Here is a 19,089-nt window from a genome sequence, read left to right as displayed (position 1 = left end):
TCTTCACTGTTAGTCTTGAAACTAACCGTCTCTTTGACTCATGGGGCAGTGTATTTGCAAGAAAAACTGGGGCACAGTGAGCTAGGTATGTTTGTGTTCACTGGCTATAGGGCTGTTGCTGCTGTGTGTATATGACATTCATGTAGGTACCAGTGCATGCTTACTCTTGTGTGAAGGTCAGAGGTGCCCTTCTCTTTCCGATTTACTTTTTTTAGTGCAAAAAGAAAAATTAGCCTTAACAAAGAAATGGCCAATTGTGTGAAAGGCATCTGAGTAAGGCACCATACTCTTAAATCTTAAGCCATCTGCCTATCTACCTTAGGTTTTGAAAGAAGGCCTCTTACTAAACTCAGACCATTATTTACTCAGATGGCCTGTGGGGCCAACAAGCTTCCAGGATCCTTCTGTCTCTATCTGTCTAGCACTGAGGTTACAGACCTGTCCCTCTCTGTCTAGCTGACCCAAACTTGGGTCTTCATGCCTGCATGGTGAACACTATTGACTGAATCACCTCCCCAGTCTGTGTCAACTACACTTAATCCTTGGGATTATCAGGAACCCATATTCCGTAAGGAACTGTAATGCTTCCATGAGATACAGTGGTAAGGCATTGCTTAATTAGTGATCAATGGACAAGGGCCCAGCCCACTGTGGGTGATGCTATCCCTAGGCTGTTGGTCTTGGGTTCTACAAGAAAGCAAGCTGAACAAGTCATGTCAAGCAAGCCAGTGAGCACCACTCCTCCATGGCATCTGCATCAGCTCCTGCATTCAGGTTCCTGTCTTGTTTGAATTCCTGTCCTGATTCTCTTCCATGATGGACTGCAATGTGGAAGTATAAGCTAATAAACCCTTTCCTCCCCAGTTTGCTTTGACTTGTGGACTGATACCATAAATAAAATGACCCAAGGATGAAGTTAATGAGAAAGTAATCAACCAGAGAGGCACTCAAAATAGGCATGGGAAATGAATTTTAAGATACATAAACTCAATGGGTGTCTAGAGTTGGCCCTGCTCTAAGAGAGCTCCAGCTCTAGTCTCCACTGTGCCCAGCACCACAGTGGTTCCTGCTCCATGTTTTCCCCAAGATTCACCGCTGCATGGCTCCCCAGTGTTAGCTCTCTTGACTTGAGCTGACTCTGCTGTATTTCATCATCAGGAACCAGATGGTCCCATTTATCTGAATCCAAAGCCCACAGGGTTCCGTAGTCTTCAACTCAGGAGAGTGATGTGTCCAGGCTGGCATTGTGTACAGGTGCATTTGCAAGTACAAAGGACCCAATAGGGTGGAATGCTCAACCAGCTTAACAAAAGCTAGGTGGACACTTCATTTTCTCTTCATCAGGAGAAATCCTCAGAGGGAAGAGTCTACTCGAAGACGCCTGGATCTTTTTGATCTGGCTGGCTGAGGTCTGATTAAGACCTGGGTACCTCAAGACCTGGAAATGATGCAGCCAGAAAAACATGGAAGTAATGGAGGTACACCTTGTCCACCACTGAAATGCAGTAAAAACAGAATCTAGTTTTTCTCCTTCACACTCACATTTCCTGAAAACCTGCAGGATTTTGTACTTAGAGCAGGAGCGCATGCTTCCTGAATTATTAATTGATAATTTTCATTGTTGTTGTTGCTTTATTTCCCTGGGTTTAAAAACAATCATTTTGTATTTTTAGCTCACCTACTAGTTTAGCTCATCCTACTAGTAAGTAGATCTCCACAGTTGCTTCCTTTCTGTTTTACTCTAGATTATTTACTGACCATCTCCAAACTACTTTTTTTCTTAACTTATAAAATGATAGGAAAGAGGACAGCTGTCAACACAGTTGGGTCTCCCATGAAGGGACCTATCCTGCAGAAATGAACATCCTGTTAATTCTTCTATTATTAGCCTTTAGATGAAAGTACAGTATAAAAAGATACAGGATTTGTAGCCAGACTTATATTCAGATTTCAATCTTTCTGCCTTTAACTTTCCCGGTTAGCTTCTTCCTGGACAGTTATAAGAAAATGACTCAAAGCGTTAAAGCATTCTCAAGTTCAGATTTTTATAAAGTCAAATGTATCCATTTTATATAAACCTGCAATCAATTCATAATCTGACCCAGGAGTAATAAAAACTATACACCCTCCTCGCCCCCCACATCACTTCTGCTTGAAGCCAGAAATAACCCACCCTTTCTTTATTTAGTGAATGTCACCATATCCTCTGACACCAGCACAAGGGACTGCTGCTGAGGATGGGAAAGAAAGAACTGCTGGTGCACATGATGCTGTGGATGAGGCTCCCAGACAGACGTGCTATAGAACTAAAATAAGACAGAGTCCACACATACTTTATGATCTTTATGTCATAGTTGGGCCAAAATAGCTGAGCAGTAGTTGTCAGGGGCTGAGCACAAAGGACCACAAAATAACATTTTTTGAGCCTGGGAACCTTCCCACGTCTGGAACATGGTGGTGATTCCCCTACAGTAATAAGCACTACCCACAACTCACAGACCTGTGCATGCCAACAATGGATCAGACTGCATACAGATTGCACCTGATTAGAAAAGTATTTCAGAGTTAAGGCTTGAGAATCATATTCAAACTGTAGCTTCTCAGCATTTTGGTGATATGACTACAAGGTACAGAACCTTTCCGCATCTCATTTTCTTGACTTATAAAACAGAGCTAATAACTGAGGAGGCTGCCGGGGAATCGTGGGTAAAATAATGTATCTAATTGTTTGCTGTAAAGCCAGACTGTCAGAGAACACTATAAATGGTTCTTATTGCTACCTTTATCTCTCACTAAAGAGTTAGGAGACTATTTAGGGAAGAGATTTCTAAACAGAGTTGTATGGTTTCTCCTTTAAATGGGAAATAAGAGTTTTATTGGAGAGCTTGTGAAGAACCCTGGCACCTTAGAAAAATGAAGACATATCTTTCACTTCCTCAGCAAAATTTAATTTCCTCTATGAATTCTTCTCAATTCTTTCTCTAAATATTGATGGATGGCTCCGTGGTTGTATGTTTATCTTTCTGGAGCAAATAAGGCCATGATGGATAAACTTGAGTTCCTGGAAAACAGAGGAAAATGTGAACAAATAGATAAATAACATGTAGAACCCACATTCCAGTTCCTACAGTAGCATTTATTCATGTAGACAGTGACCAGCTATTCACACCCAGTACTAATGGTTCCAGGAACTGGAGACTCAGTAGTGACCAACAGAGGCAGGAAGATGTCATCCTCAGGGAACTTGGGTGCTACATTCTGTCAGGATCACTGAGCTAGCTCTCTGTGCCTCACTCCCACAGAAATTCAAATGGCATCTCTGTCTGATGATCACTCAGGAAAAGTCATGCTCACTGGCCCTATGATGTACACGCAGAGGCTCTGGTACTGAGTTTTATATGTACTTCTTTAATAGCTGTTGGTTGATTGATTTTGGTAGAACTGGGAGTTAAACCCAAGGCCTTACATTTACAAGGCAAATGTCCTACAGCTAAGCTACATCCCAAGCGCCTAACTTTTTATTGTGAAATGATTGCTCAGAAAATTTCAGAGAAGAGACAGATGGTCTAGGGCACCCTTCAGCCAGCTGTCTCTAATTGCAAAATTTTATATAAGTCTCATTTATCAAGACTGAGAAATAGATTTTAGTACACTATCATTGCCTGGAAGACAGGCCATATTTAGATTTGAACCCACACTCCTTAATGATTAATCAAAACTCTCTTCAGTCCCTTAACCTTCTAGTACCTTCTTAGTTAAAAAAAAAATTTTTTTTTCATTCTTAAGACTCAAAGCTAGGACCTTTTTATGGCTTGAATGTATTCCCCAAAAGTTCATGAGCAGAAAATTTATGTCAATGTTCTGTTCCTCCAATTCTCTATTCTCTCCTGATGATCAGTTTCTTCCCTAAAATCACTCGATTTCTAGCCAGACTAGCCTAGGAATGGTCCATGACTTCAACTTGTCCCCACAAGACAGCTCCCTGCCCGATGCTCCTCCTCTTACACTGTGTGTTACTGTTAAAGTCCTAATACTGTACCAAACATAGTGGTAGGTGCCTGCAATCCCAACACTTAGCTAAGGTGGGAGTGTGCTAGCCTGGGCTACATAGTGACACCTAGTCTCAAAAAAATAAGTAAAATTTTAACCTTGTATCACACCCAAACTCTGCATCGGTTCTACATCTAGAATGCTTAGTGCAGATCTTCAGCTGACCCCTGGTGTTATTTAACAGATCCCTTTGCTTGTCAGGGTGATCTACTACATCTTATCCCATCATTCTCTGTAACAGTACCACACCCTTTCTCTCCTCATCTTTCTATCCACACTACACAGTCACTGTATCCCCTTAAACAACCAGGTCAAGGTAAAAAGGAATCAAGCTGCTAAAAGTAAGGATGGTGGTGTTGGTCTTCCACTATTTATGGCTCTATGCAGTGTCTTCTCTTCAACAGATTTCACAGTCACCACAGTACTCTAAGAAATTGAAGCTTCTGCCTTGTCAACTTAGATTAGGAATTAAGCTACTGGGCCACCAGGACACATAAGTTATTCTGTATAGAAAACTTTGTTTTGGGGGTTGGAAGGAAGACAGGGTCTCACTGGGAAGCTCTGGCTGGCATGAAACTCACTATGTAGACCAGGCTAGCCTCAAACTCACAGACACTTGCCTCACTGAATCCTACCTGCTAGGACTCAAGGCATGTGCCACCATGAGTGGTTTCATATAAGCCAGCCTGTGGAGAAGACCACAGGGAGGAATAAGGACTCCTGGGCACCAGAACACACTAAAAAAAGTGACAGAACCACTTTTAAAGGGGAACCCAGGCAAATTCCTTAAACATTAATCAATGCCACAAGACTCAGTGATATAAACACACGACGATGTGTCCTCTGCATTCCTGGTCCAAAGGTAAAGGAAGCAACAGTAAGCACTTATTATGGCTTTAATTCACATCACTTCAAAGTAATTTATTTTTCAGTGATAGATATTCAACATAGATGGGTTCAATAGAAGATCAGAGGCCAGGTGACCAGCTGGAGGTCATAAGCATCCAGGGAAGTGCTGTCAAGGCCCTGAATACTGTGAGGCACAGATGCATAGCCAAGGAGGGGCCTAGGGATATTTAGGAACAGAAATCTGCAAGAAGTGAAGAGGATATGGGTATTCAAGATGCATGTTACTCTTCTCAGCATTATAGTTTTGTTGGTAGACCTTGGAAGAGGTTGATATGCAGAACCACGAGTTTGAAATTGAGGCACACTGAGGTTTTCAGAAGATGTACTGACAAGGACCATCACCACCAGGATGGGCATCCAGTGCCTACTTTAAAGACCTCTTATCACTGAACTGCCTGGACTATTCTGCCATATCTGATGCAGCCAACTCCTTCTTACATCTGCAGATTTTCTGCTCCCTGGGATCAAGATGTTCTGGTTGCTCTGGAAACCTCACATCTTCTTGTTACTTCAGTCTCTGCTTAGCCAGTGCTAAGGTTCTACAGGACTGCACTTCAACCTGCTCCCTACTGTGCTCCCAATGCTCTCTAGGAAGGTTCAAAATTCTAAGATTTATCTCCTAATATTTGATAGAATGAGGCTTTATTATAAAAACTTATTATGGACATACTATCTTTTACAGCTATGTATCCAAATTTCTAATTGAGATAGCTGTGTTCTAACTGATATAATTCTCATTTTATGATCGCTGTAATTCTACATGTATGCATACAAACCCACAAGCACACACACACACACACACACACACATATATGTTCGGAAACATGGGAAACTGAGTTAGTCATCAGAACTGTTGCAAATATTCCTGTTGCTCCTCTGGACACATCCTAGAATTCAGCTGCCGTACCCCTTTACTTTTAAAGGAAAGTGTGGTCATTTTCTTGCTTTTAATAATGGAATAGATGTGAAGAGACAGCACATGTGCAATGCCTGGCAGTGTTCAAAGCTATCATATACTTTACTAAGTTTTCCTTTTGACTCTAGGGCCCTGAGAGACTGAACAGAGTTTGGTGCTGATGTGCATGAGGCATGAACACAGGAGAAAAATGAATGTTTGCTGTATAAAGTCAATGAACCTAGAAATTCTAAGCATACCGCTACCCAGCTTCTCCTAACAGATATAGCTATAATAATGTTCTAGCTAATTAAGGGTGCATCCTCAGGCCTTGTCGGGCATAGGTGGGAGAGGAAGTCCTTGGTCCTGTGAAGGCTAGATGCACCAGTGTGGGGAAATTCGAGGGTGAGGAGGTGGGAGTGAGTGGGGGGGCACATCCTCATAGAAGCAGAAGGAGGGGGGATGGAATAGGGGGTTTCTGGGTGGGGGAAATGGGAAAAGGGGATAAAACATGAAATGTAAATAAAATATCCAATTAAAAAAAAGAGTGCATCCTCTTAGGTTTTGAAGCCCCTGGATCATGTAAGTAATACCTGGGAGTGAATGACTTCGTCTACAGAGCTGATGAATATTCGCTATGTTCCTGTCATCCTGGGGTATAAATTCCAGTTCTAGAAGAAGCAGCTGGAGATGCTTGCCTTTGTTTTCATTTTAAAAATGGGAGATCAATAGTTGGCTGAGGACTGTGCTTTCATTTTCAGTTTTAAAACTTGGACTCAATTTAGAGTATACTTTAAACCTCTGTGCATCCTCTGGACTACTAATGGCTACAAACTATTCAGGATACTATTTAAGTGTGAATGTTCAACATTACCTGAAAGATATAATGAAGTGTATGTTCTCTTAGTGGTGGTAAAATAAAAGTATGAAACGTTTATAAGAGCTTAACATTATTGTATTTCTTCTATCATCACTATATAGTAACTAAGTATTACCATGTTATGACAGGTCACTATTGTTGATTTCCTACTAACCTAGGCAACTTTTATAGGATTGACCTAGAAAAAAATGGCAGAATTCTATTTATGTCAAAATGGGTTTTCTAAGAGTTTTTGTATAGTATTACATAATTTTATATACCTGCGTGGATATGTCTATGTTTGTGTATGTGTGTGTGTATGTATGTGTGTGCATAGAAAGGAAAGTAAGAGAGGTTAGACAGGGTTTCACTATATAGTCTAAGATGACCTCAAACTCGCCTACACTTACTGCTGAGGAATAAGATTACGATCTTGAGTCACCATGCCTAGCACACATCTTAAATAAAAGCATTGTGAAAACTTCTTAAGCATTTCAACATTGTGCCTACTGACCTATTGCTACAGAGGGGAATTACAAAGGAGGGCAAACATGCTAAACAACAGAATAGGATACTATGAGTGTCTTCCACTTGCCTGTATTATTCTCCTTAGCTACGTTTTTTGGGGTTTTTTTTGGAAAAATTGAAAGACCCCTTAAAAATTGTGAGCACTTTGAAGAATAGGTGAACTAGGGCCTGTTGGTTCAGACTGCCTTGTATAGTCTGCTCTTCTGTTGCTGTGATGATGATACACTGAGACCAAAGCAACATGAGAAAGGTTACTTGGCTCACACAGCACATGACAGTCCATCACACGGCAGAGCCGTGGCAGGAGCTCAAGGCAGGAGCTGCTTACTGGCTCACTCTCCACAGCTTCCTCATCATGCTTTTTGACATGAACCAGAGCCATCTACCCAGGGATGCCAGAGTCCACAGTGGACTGGACATTCCAACATCAATTACTAATCAAGAAAATTCTCTACGGACAGGCCATAGGCCAGTTGTATAGAGAAAAGTTTTCAACTGAGATTCCTTCTTCCCAGGTGAGTCTAGTTGGTGAAAATGCACCAACACATGGCGGTAACACAACACAGACAAAGTTCCAGGGCTGGTAATTCAGGATCACGGTGTTGCCATGATCAGGTTCTGGTGACCAATTTCTTTCTGACTTTTAAACAGCTGTCATAAAACTGTATACACAAATAGTCTTTCTTTGATGGGTGTGTGGAGACAGAAAGCCTCTTGTCTCTTTAAGCCAACTGATCCAACCACGAAAGCAACATCCCTATGACCTAATCGAAGCCTGAGCACTTCCCACAGGCTCCGTCTCTGCATACCATCACAGCGAGAGGCAAGGCTCAAACATGTGTATTTGGAAGGGAACACAAATATTCAGCCTCTAAATACATGATGTATTACAGAACTCTTTGAAAAAGTCATATTGTAAATCAACATTGGTACTGTTAGGTAAAGAATTTAACATGTAAGTAGCCAAGATTTAAAAAATAAAGTCTTGAAGAAATAGTTACTTTAAAAACTATATTGTTGGTTTACTAACAATGATACATATTGATCAGGTAACTGCACAGTTCTGCCGAGAACCTATGAATAAGTATGATGATAAAAAAGGGGCCTCAAGCAATGGCTTTTTCAACACAAGAAATTAGATCAAATGGACTATACACAAAGGTACCCAGTGTCTCCTCATATACGTGTTAAGACATGCATATGAAAAGACATATATCCCTAATCTCTTTTCTCATTATATAATAACATGTTGCATAAAATGATATATGACATTTATCATTGATGTCATGGTAATACATCATTCTACACCTGGTTTTTGATCAATATATGAGATTCTTGATCTACATATTAAGCAAGTCCTTGTTCAACAACGCATAAAAGGGTAAACAAGCTTCCCACCTAACAGTGGCTGCAGGCAAGTGAGTACATGGTCATGGTGCAGCTGCCAAGTGTTTGAAGAAGAGCAAGTGTGGGAGCTACAGGCACATTTGGGGCATCTAACTCTGTACACGTGTGTTAAGGAAGCTCCCTAGAGGAGGTGCTATTCATAGGAGTAGGTGCTAATCTACTATGAGGACATGGGGAAAGAGGAGTGGTACTCAAGAAAACGGTTAAAGTGTTCCAAACAAAAAAGACAAGCTTTGGAAAGGTGGCTGGAAGGACAAAGTCCTACACCCTAAAGTATGGTTCTCAACCTTCCTAATGCAGTGTCTCTTTAATACGTTTCCTCATGCTGTGGCGACCCAACTATAAGATTATTTTTGTTGCTACTTCATAACTGTAATTTTGTTGCTGTTATAAATCATAATGTAAATATCTGATGTGTAGGATATCTGATATGGGATCCCCAGCAGGCTTGAGAACCACTGCCCTAAGGGAAGCCCATTGCTTGTCTATATCAAGAGCACAGCCTCGAAGTGGGGAGAGTTAAGAAATGATGCTTCAGGAATCCAATAAGTCATATGCATGCATTTGGTTTCCAACACATGAAGAGTATAAATGGAATCATCCAATGCTTTTCCTTTCCTAAAATACTACTGTGATCTCAAGATTGAGACTAGCATAAATGAAGGTTAAAGAAGACTGAGGATACACTACTCAGCTAGACAGACAGGAGGAATGTGTTCAATAAATTCACTCTATATCACATGGACTTTAATAATAATATTTTATATACTTGAAAATTGTTAAGAAATTTTAACTGCTCTTACCATTAAAAATGTGAAGTGAGGGCTGGAGGGATGGCTCAGTAGTTAAGAGCACTGGCTGCTCATTAGAGGATCCAGGTTCAATTCCTAACACCCATATGGCAGTTCACAAATGTGTGTAACTCCAGTTATATGGGATCTGACACTCACACAGACATACATGAAGGCAAAACACAAGTATACATAAAATAAAAATGAAATCATTTATAAAATATGAAGTGAGCCACATGGCATCTTGGTTTAGCACTCAATAATGCATATATATTTCAAACTGTCATCATATACTATATAAATATATTATTCTGTCAACTAAAATGGTTTAGAAATACTTCTGTGTAACTTCTGTATTTTCCATCTTCATATGCACCATTTCCATTAATAATATTCTCACTGGTGTCTGGGAGCTTGGAATGATATTCTTTGGTTTTTGTTTTGTTTAACACAATCCCACTGAAATGTTGGAACAATTATCAATCAGCTATATATCCACATCTTAAATTAATGTAAACAATTTGAAAATTTTTTGGATATCATGAATTGTTGGTACCAAAAAATCTCCTTTATTGAATAAATAGTTATTGAATGTCTACTATATTCCATAGTGTTCTGGTATCAGAGAAGTAAGTGGAAAAAATGTTTAAAATTTTGTAACTTATTTTATGAAAAGACAGAAAGAAGGCAAAACCAAAAAAAGAAAAAAGAAAAGAAAAAAGAAAAAAAACACATTAAAACAGAAAGGCTCAGGATAAGCAAGTCAACTATGAAAGACATTGGAGCAAATAACAACCTAGTCAGGTGACAGGCTAACATCTCCACTATGTCCTGTGGGGGTCCAAGGGTCCACTTCACTTCTGGGCAATGCTTGCCAATATCTAATTCAAATTTAATTGCAAGAAAAGAGACAAATAAAAATTGGGGACTGTGCTGTAAAATAATATTCTTCAAAAAGGTTTGTCTTGAAAAACAAGGAAGGGCTGAGAAAGTGTCAGATTATAGACGACTAAAGGAAGCGAGCGCTGTGACTAAACCATGCACTATGGTATTATGCCCATGAGTCTGGAAGTGAAGAGACATTGAAGGGAAATCTAATGATACCCAAAAGAAAGCCTGAGGTTTAGTTCACACACCATGATCTAACGCTTGAGTGGGAAGGGTGACTTTTGCCAGGGGTAGAGCAGCCTGTTCTTAGTTACAGAAAGGAAACATGGCCTTGACATGAGTGGCCCCGCCTCCTTGCCGCCTCCCTTTCTCTAAACCAATGAACCAGCAGAAAGAGTATTAGGGGAGAGCAAGGCCTGGGGATGTTTGAGGCTAGAGGAGACAGTGTAAACTATTCACCCCAGGGAGTGGGAGGACATCAGGGATTTACAGTGGGGCCTGTCAGGGCAGTTTTCTCCTGCTCCATTGACGCCTTAGGTTAAGACAGGCAGGTAGAGATTTCAATAATGAGCACTGTGGCTTAATCCAATAAATCCACTTTAAAAAAGTTTTATCTCACCCGAGTCAACGGTCATGCTAGAACCTTCACAGTAGCAGTTACAGAACTGTTAGTGTATGTCCAAAGCCACACTGCCATCTCTATGCTTATTTAATCTACATTACCCCTCAGCAGGGACTGCAGGCCACTTCTGTTACTGTTTTAGAGATTAAGAAACTGAAGCTAAGGTTAACTGCTATTGCACAAACACATACATCTAACACCAAAAACAATTCAATGATAATGGACATTCCAGTGTATGTGAATGTATCAGTCACATGTACTCAGGTTTAAATAGCTGTTACTGCAGGACAGAATAACCCTGTGAATTGGGAATGACCCAAAGTGACCATTATGGCTCCACAGCCATGCTGACTTCCCAAAGATTCCAGCTTCAAAGATATCTGGAAAGCAAGTTTGAGCTTTGGACGTTAGGGCCCACAGTAAGCAATGTAAGTGAAAGGGGTGTTTGGATGCCAGGGTTTCTGAAATATTCATAACAGAAACAACTGGAAGTCCTTCTCTAGGCAAGTGTTTCACCACCAAGCTCTTCCAAACCCAGGCTCTTTGGAGGTTTTTGATTTGTTTTTGAATCCTTTGCATTTCAAGCATTGTAAGTTCTATCCTGTTCTTTTGTGGTTTCAAGAGTCTCTGCTAGGAAGAAATAAAAAAATTGCTTCTGGAAAAAAAATGACTACCAACTTCTGCTCAAGTGTTGACAGGAATCTGTATGTTCTGTGTTGGCCTACTATGTACCAGGCTTGGCTAAGCCACTTTGCAAATATGATCTTGTGTTTTCACTTCACCCCGGTGAGGTGACTTGAACATATTACCGAAGAGTTCTCAGCCTTGATTAATTAGCAAAAAAAAAAAAGCATTGTTTCAATCAGTACCACATTTGTTCTCTCTCTTCCTTCCCAACCTGTGTGTGTCTATGTTTGTCTGTCTGTCTGTACATGTGTATCTGTATGTGTGTGTCTCTCTGTGTGTCTGTATTTGTGTGTGTGTGTTGTATTCATCTCTATGTATATGTATCTAGCCAAATTCTCTCTCATGAATGACCCAACATTTCTTTTTTTTTTTTTGCTTTAAAGAAAGCTTTATTTACTACATACATCTTAAGAGTGTACTGTGTGTAAATGCAGTGAGATCTAAAAAGCTTTTCAAACATGAAGCTAAAAACTAAACTAGTAGCATGTCTAAAACCCAAACTCTAAAACTTTTAAAAAACATTTATATTAGTTTGTTCTTAATCCTAAAAAAAAAAGAAACCAAAAACAAAACAAAAAAAGTTCACATTTCAAGTTATAAACTTACCTCAGTAGTGTACGTGAAATGGTTGAAAACAAGAGGGACAGGTAAGACCACAAACTGCAGGGCCACTGGTGCTTAATTGACTGTCACCAACGACTGTCGTTAAGGTAGTTGCCATGTTAACTTAGTGCATATTTTTTTCTCTTTATTCTTATTAATATTATTTTAAAAAATATTTTTCCAGGCACTTGTAAAATACAGTAAGAACATGGGTAAGCAAGTCAGTGTTCTATCTGGAAACCTCCATGTCAGTCCGTGGCAGGAAGGAGGGCACTTTCTCTTCACTAAGTCAAGGGATGAGAACCTGATACCATTAATGACATCACTCATCCCAACAGGCCCGTGTAGCTGCAGCTTCCTGGGAGAATCCTCAGAACACTGCACAGCTGATTTATGCCGCTCAACAAGGATGGAGGGATGCTTAAAGGCCTTAGCAGGCACTCGATAATTTTATAGAATAGTTAAATATTTCTTATATATAAAAATCCATCCCATCAAGATAAGAGGAAAAAGACATTTGGGAATCTCTTAATTTAAAAACAAAAAGCATTTGCTAAGGGCATGATTCTACTATTAATCCACAAATCAGAGTTAAGCCGATTAGCAAAACTCTGATGACGACCCAACATTTCAACACAGCGATGTGCTTCAAGTTTACTCTATTCTTTTTCTTTTCTAAATCAAGAAACAAAACTTGCATGTCCATAAGCGTTCTCCTAAGCATATTGCGAGTTACAAATGAGACCAAGAACAATAATGCTGATTTTTTTTTCCTGCACTTGGTGGACCACCTCCTCAAACAGTTATGGCAGCCCAGCATGCTGCCTGGCCATGCAGAATTGCCAGGTGAGGCTTGTGAGGCTTGTCGTGCTTTCAAGAGAGAGCTTACCCTCTAAATAGCAGAGACGTTAACAAGTGTGCCTGTGTTGTTGGGGTTGCACTGTCCTCATGATTGATGGACTTTCTTCCCATCTAGTCCTTCAGCTGTCACTGCTTATACTAGATGCTCCATCAATGTCCTTGGCAGCTGAATCTCATGGCAGAGGAGCGTCTTCAGATGGATGTGAATGGATCAGTGCTCTCTGGCTTCAACACCACATCCAGGCACCACACAGATCAGAGAATTTATGCTCTCCTCAGGAGAGGAGAAGTGGCCACGGTGCCTTAATGATAGTAAAATATTTTCTAGAAACCAAAGATAATCCCCTGAAGTTTCCTTCTTCAGTTCAGACGCTTTCCTGGAGCAGGCTCTTTACAAGCCCTGAGAGTGCTCACTCCAGTTTATCTTGGGTTGCTCACTGGTCAAGAAGCTCTAGAAACAACTGGGTTCTTGAGCAGTTCTTGTCAAGCCTTAAAGCACTGTGTAGGATGCTGAGAACATGCATTCTCAACATTGGGGAAATCACATACATTAACAGGAGGACAGGTCGGGTGACCTGTGCCTTTGTGCCAACCTGACAGCCTAGGCTGACGCTTGCATATTAACATTCTGTCTCTGGAAATAGTCCTGATGCCATGTCAAACTGGCTGGGGCTGCTTGCTGCTCCTAAATGCTGAAGTTCTCAGTAAGTCCATTGAGAAAGTACATTGAAACCAGATTGGAGAGAAACACTGTCAGCTTCTCAATGCTTCTTTAGGGGACCAACAAGCTAAAGGCACATTGTATTTTAAAAACCCTTTTGGAAGCTAACAAAAGAGTAGAATGTCCAGGTAGACCAGAGTGGAGTTTTCCCTGACTAACATCTCAGTATAATGGAAGGAGTCAAAGTAATCTCTCCACACACTGAACATCACAAATTCACAGCCCAAAGCACTGAAGTTTGTAGCAATCACCTTGCATTCTGTTTGAACAGCCTCCTTCTGGGTTCATCTTGCCAACTTACATCCCAGTTTTCCAGAGAGAAAGCCTTCCCTGGCACTCACGCTTCCAGGTCCCTAATCATCCCACAGGCCGACCTTTCTTAGCAAACCCAAGCTATTGAGAGGAGTTGCTAGCTCATTTTGTTTACACAGTGGGATAGTTCTCACTAGGAAGTACCCCAAAGACTCAGATCAATGACTTAAGATTCCAACATTTTAGTATCAAGTATCAGCACTTTATAGGTAGCTTACATCAGAAGAAGCAATAGCTAAAGCATGGAAACTACTGTGGATAAAATATACTTTCAGTGAATCACTCCTAAGTGACATCCTACAACCTAACCTGCTTCTCATTGCCTGTCTGGCCTGGGCAATAGAAAGGAGTAGACAAGGAGTAAATGAATTCCACAAATCTGGTAAAGTGGCTGAATGATGGACCTGATCCAGCCACAGCCTTACTGGTCGGTGTACAAAGAAATCATTTTGCCTTGGGAAATGTAAAACTCCACCTAGAGGAGGACCCACTAAGCCACTTTTGCCACTAAGCCACCTTTGAAGCTCTATGTGTTACAAGGGAAAACACTGGAGCTCTTGTGTGGATGTGCTTAAAATGGCAGCTTAATGTGTGGGAAAGATCCGGGCTGCAGTAAGCATCCGATGCCTTGTCCTGCATGCACCAGGAGCCAAGATCAAGGTCACTTCAAAGCCCTAAGCACAGCATCAAAAGAGACCAATGAACAATCGATTCCTCTGACAATGGAAACCATTCCTGAAGCCTGAAGCAATTTTCCGTGAGGAACCGTGGTCATGCTCTGCCTACCTCTAGAGGTGGTGATGCCTGGCAAGAGTCCTCAAATCTCAAATGTTAACAGCGAGCTTCACAGAGCCACAGGCCTGACCTTAAGCAATTTCCTTGTTTATTTCTTTAGATTTACAATGTTATTGGAACACTGTCGAAGACTGGTATTTTATAAAGCCTCTGTTAGGACTCTGTCTCTGACCTTGAACACTGCTTCTTATTCAGTGAACAATTAACTTGCTAATCACTTGCTTACCTCTCTGTGTTGGACAGTTGACATTTAAGTACCTGGACACTGGCAGCAAGCCACAAGGATTTCCTGACCATATGACGTCCCTGTTAGTGAACACGTTGGGCCTCAGTTTCCTCGTGTAAAAATGTACTATAACAGCAGTGATCTCAAAGGGAGTGATCACCAGCTGATATTACCTTAGGGAAATCTGAAATGCTGAAACCTGTCTACCTTCTCTAGGAAACACTAGCATCTGAAACATCTCTTGCTGAGAACAAGTGTTCACAAAGACTAGAACTAAAATTAAATATTAACTTAAGAACCATCTTTGACATTCTTCAGTAAACAATTTAGAAACATAAAAACGAGCACTTTGCTCAGACTTTCAAAGAACATCAGTTCTTAAGAAAGCAGGCCATCCATACGTTCCTGTTTGCCCACTGTTCAGTCACCCAGGCTACATCACTAACACCACTCACCACCTTCAGCTCAGTTTCAGCGTGTCTGGATTTAAAAGGAGAGTACTTTCTTACATTGTCCTTGTTACCATTAGCTGTTTCCAATGGACGACGTATTCTCCATGTGTGCTGCTAAGGAGCATGACTCTGTTGTGTGCTATTTTTAATCTCTGCATTTTCCCTTAATTTTTCTATTCATTACAGGTCAGGAATGGCTAAGGAAAATATGTGGAATGGAAAGAAAATATGCATGTCTCTAGGCCTTACTTCTTTAAAGGTAGCTGGAGAAGTGGAGAGTCAGCTGCACTGACAAATCTTGGTAATTCTCAGCAAAGATATTTCCAGAAGCACCAAGTGGCTCTAGGTTCACTGCCCCTTTCTTTCCCTGAGACGTCCTTCATTGTGGCTGCCTAACAACAGAATAAACAGATGCTTAAAAAGACAGGAGTGTCCTACAATGGGAAAGGACATAGGTCTAATGTTAAAACAAAACAAAAAGACTGAGTTCCAACAGCTCCACTCTAAGCTAGAGCCATGTGACCTGGAATAAGAGACTTAGCCTCTCCAGGCCAAGGTGCTACTAGTGAAAGGTCTGTAGGACTGTCATGCTTCCTATAAACGACTGTAGGACTGAGTCACAAGAGTGGCCTGGGTAAATAACTGAACTTCTGAATAAAAAACTGAAGTTCTCATCATTGTGAAACTTGGGCTCAGCTCACTTGCTACAAGCACAACTGCAGGCTTCAAAGCTCTGATCTGAGGCATTACAGTTGGGTTCCAACCACTGTTTCCTAGTGGGTAGTGTTGGGTGTGAACAAGTTCTCACTCAGACCCATGATACAGAGCTCCACATAGAACTGTAAGTGGGGCAGAGACAGCAGTGCATGCATAGGCAAATTGAAGGTTTAGGTGAACAGACCTCTCATACAGAACAACACTACCTTTTCAGGGAGTGAAGCAACCATTTAACTACACTGAGATACCTTAAAAAATTTACCTCTTAGTACCAGTTCCTTGACTTTCTTATTTTCACTTGTCCTTTGCTTTGTGGTCAGTCTACAAGCTAGCTGAAGCTAGTTTTCTTTTTTGTTTGTTTGTTTGTTTGTTGTTGCTTTTTTGTTTGTCAAGACGAGGTTTCTCTGTGTAGCCCTGGCTGTCCTGGAACTCACTCTGTAGACCAAGCTGGCCTCGAACTCAGAAATCCACCTGCCTCTGCCTCCCAAGTGCTGGGATTAAAGGCATGTGCCACTACCTCCCGGCATGAAGCTAGTTTTCTAAGAACTAATAACATTTTCTATGTCAGCATGGAGAAATTAATTACTGTTATAACTGTTCAAGGTTTTGTGTATGCACCAAATGAAATGACATATTTTCTTAGTGTAATGTCAAAGTCCTGTTACAATGATATCTGGAACACTATATTATCAGTAAAGCCAACATCTGAATATTTTGAGTTAGGCAAGAAATAAACAACAGACTAAAATCTAAAGTAAAGAAATGAATTAATGTTATATTTAAATGTAACTGGCATCCCAAGTGGTAGATAGAATGTAAGTTCAGTGTATTTATTCATTTTAAATATACAAACAAGCTCAAAACTATTTCCAATAAATACTAAATACATATAGAAGAACTCCCCATATGCCTTGTTTAGTCTTATATGAACGAGTCTTGTATGAAAAAGGTATAATACTAACTAACTCCACACACAAAAGAGGAAATTACCAGTATGAGAAACCTTTTCTAGGAAGCATCTTCCTAACATATTTCTAAGGTTAATAAAGGCCTGAACCTGATTAATCTGCCACATTTCTGACCATCTGACTTTCAGTACAGATGTTTAGCATGCTTAGGGTAAGCCGCATTTTCGTCTCAACTCCCAGGGATGGTGATACTGAGCAAGATACAGATGTTGGTCAGCAGAGTGAAAACGTTCCCTGCTCCTGATGCCAGACACAGCAGGTGCTGGGGTGGAAGGTTCACAGAGCACACACTGAAGCAAGGACAGAGAGGAACCAAGTAGTGGCAGAAAGCAAACTAGCACAGTCACACTTTCCCAGAATATATCAAAACTCCTTATAATACTCAGACATTTTTCTCAATAACCTTGTAATAATGGAAATTTTTAATCAGAGTGACTATCTAAAAATTCAGACATGGAAATACTTTTATTAACTTTTTAATAGCAAGGACAAATTACAAACAATTTGAATTTCAACAACAGGGAAATAATAAGTAAGTCATGTAGCATCATGGAAAGGAATGGTATGTTACCTACAAAAATTATGCTTCAGGAAAGTGTTTATTAATGAGAAAATACATGATTTTATTAAGTAAGGTGAGAGCTATAAAAGCATATGTTATACAACACCACTTTTGTAGCAGTTGACTATAAATGTAGATATGATAGAAAAGTAAGATTCTCCCCTTATTTACAAGAAAGGACAGTCCCAAGGCACAGAATGATCTAGATGGCTCTTAGGAAGACACAGTAGGGAGCCAGTCATTAAAGTCTTTCAGTTCCCTTTTCTGAGATCCCTGAAAACCGGGATTAAAAAGATTAATTCTGCCAAGCATAGTGGCACATGCCTTTAGATCTTAGCACTTGGGAGACAGAGGGAAGGTAATCTCTGTGTTTTCAAGACTAGCCTGATCTATGTAATGAATTCCAGGGCAGCAAGGGCTACATAGTAATACCATATTTAAAAAAAAACAAAAACAAACAATTTTTATAGATGCCAAATGAATTTATCAGTGGCACCTTAGCTCCCAGTGTAAGTTAAAGTTGATAAAACATTTGCAAAAGGAGGGCCATAAATGAATAGTCTCAATGTACTACTGACATCGTCACCTCATTAAAATTAATTTTTAATACCATAGGAACAATGTTAACTATTGTGCAGTTTAAATGAAACATAAACATACCATTCAAATCTGGAACATCGCTAAGGAACACAAATCAAAGGAGAGCAGGCTAAAGGAAATGCCCAGAGCTTGTGTGGCTCCTGCCAGAAAGATCTTTCACCTTTATGTACAAAACCCATGTTCCCACAGATCTCTGGAGCAATAAAAAATGTACTGTACATCATGACCTGACTTGCTATAAATGTTGTGGACTGTGCAAGCATGGAAGGCCACCTGATCTTCGTACAAAGGACACAGTGGGGCTGGGATCCTCAACTAAGAAGAGGAAGAATTAAATAAGGACACTGACCCAGACAAGGGTTGAGTCAGCTGGGCAGCCTCAGACAGCACAGCCCTTGTATTGCTCAAGCTACAGGGTTCACTCGCTCAATGCTAGAGGCCACAGCCAAGTAGGTGGAGGCCAGAAAAAGACTGTTCCATGGGTTAAATGATGATTAACCTTGGCATTCCAAGTCATACAGTCTTCCAAGGAGAAGACTGTAAAAGACCCAGACTGTTTCGATTTCTGCACTACTGACAGGCTCAGTGCAAAACTTCAGACTTTTAAGACAGAAAGCTGGGTGCTGATCAAGCACA

The 19,089-nt window shown here is 40.5% G+C and overlaps 1 long non-coding RNA gene across 1 annotated transcript in view; it reads right to left on the bottom strand.

Annotated features, from left to right (window-relative positions):
- Positions 1-2,332: 2,332 nt before the first annotated feature.
- The window catches only part of LOC114629345, a 34,367-nt gene continuing 17,610 nt past the window's right edge, over positions 2,333-19,089 (bottom strand). Inside the window, exon 3 of the long non-coding RNA XR_003712641.1 lies at positions 2,333-3,061. This is a non-coding gene — a long non-coding RNA (uncharacterized LOC114629345). The remainder of the gene's footprint in view (positions 3,062-19,089) is intronic.

Source organism: Grammomys surdaster, unplaced genomic scaffold, assembly GCF_004785775.1.
Source record: "Grammomys surdaster isolate TR1022 unplaced genomic scaffold, NIH_TR_1.0 280, whole genome shotgun sequence".
Lineage (NCBI taxonomy): Eukaryota > Metazoa > Chordata > Mammalia > Rodentia > Muridae > Grammomys > Grammomys surdaster.
Note: the sequence above shows the minus strand (reverse complement) of the source record. Positions and strands in the feature narration are given on the sequence as shown.